Source organism: Coenobita brevimanus, chromosome 114 (assembly GCF_032717465.1).
Source record: "Coenobita brevimanus isolate Jiangsu-jjx chromosome 114, ASM3271746v2, whole genome shotgun sequence".
Taxonomy (NCBI): domain Eukaryota; kingdom Metazoa; phylum Arthropoda; class Malacostraca; order Decapoda; family Coenobitidae; genus Coenobita; species Coenobita brevimanus.
The window spans coordinates 23,514,230-23,515,557 of NC_137067.1; positions in this window are offsets into that span (position 1 = coordinate 23,514,230).

Here is a 1,328-nt window from a genome sequence, read left to right on the forward strand (position 1 = left end):
AACATGGCTGCTGGAGGAAGAGGGTTCTGTTGGTGGATGATTTTTTACTGAGACTGTACCTTGCCTTCAGTAAATGCAACATGCCCAATAATAATTTGATTACATTTGGCCTTGACTCTTGAATGAATTAGTAAGTGTTGCATGAGGTGGTCTTTTTCTAATAAATTGTTTGCTGCATACATCAGTCTTTAAGTTCCCTTGTGCTGAATAAATTAATAAATGCAGCTTTGCTTTGCCTTTTCCACTATAGTTCTTGCACCTTAACTTGGTCCAGATTCCTGTCCTTTTTTTTGGCTCAATCCACACAGGTAAGTGGTGGTAAAAGACAATACTATGGCTCTACATCCTTCACACAGCATATATTCATGCCTAGCATCATATTCTACTATTCATTTACTATTATAAGTCAGTATTCAGGCAGAAGGTGGGGTAGTTTTAGGCAATCAGTGCAACAAGGGCACGTTTTAGCAATCACATCCATCACACACAAAGTTCTTTACTCCTTATGTTTAGTAAGTGCCTGGTGAGGTGCTGCTTCTCACTATACAGCATGCCACACTCCTCACACTTAAAGTTCTTTTCTCATACTCCTGAATGAGTTAGTACATGCCTTCTGAGGTTGCCTGTTTGACTAAACAGTTTACCACAATCATTACACTTAAATTTCTTCACTCCTGAATAATTTAGCAAGTGCTTGGTGAGACTACTGTTCTCACTAAATACCTTACCACGTTCATCACACTTAAACTTCTTCACTTCTGAATGAATTAGCTGGTGTTTAATGAGATTGCAGTTCTGACTAAACAGTTTACCACATGCCTCGCACTTTTAGTTCTTTCCCCAGAATGAATGAGTATATGCCTGTTGAGGTTGCCTTTGTCACTGAACATCTTATCACATTCACCACACTTAAAATTCTTCACTCCTGAATGAGCTAAAGAGATGTTTGCTTAGATTGTTTGTATTACTAAACTGTTTACCACATTCATCACATTTATCCTTCTTCACTTTCTTCCCTGCTGAATGAATAAGCAGGTGCTGGCTGTCATCTTTACTATTAAATAGTTTACCACAGTCATCACAATTTAATTTTCCTTCTGAATGCATTAACTGGTGTCTGTTGGTCTTGCCCCTTTGGTTAAGCTGCTTATCATTCTCTTCACACTCCACTTTCACAAATGGATTTCTTTAATCATATCCATTATACAATCTCTCCCAGCTCTCATAATGTCTTCCAAACTTCATCAACTCTCCAACCACCCTACCTCCCTTGTTTTGTTTATAAAGGCCCAGCTTGCTTGCATGTGTCAGTCAACTAATGGCAGCTT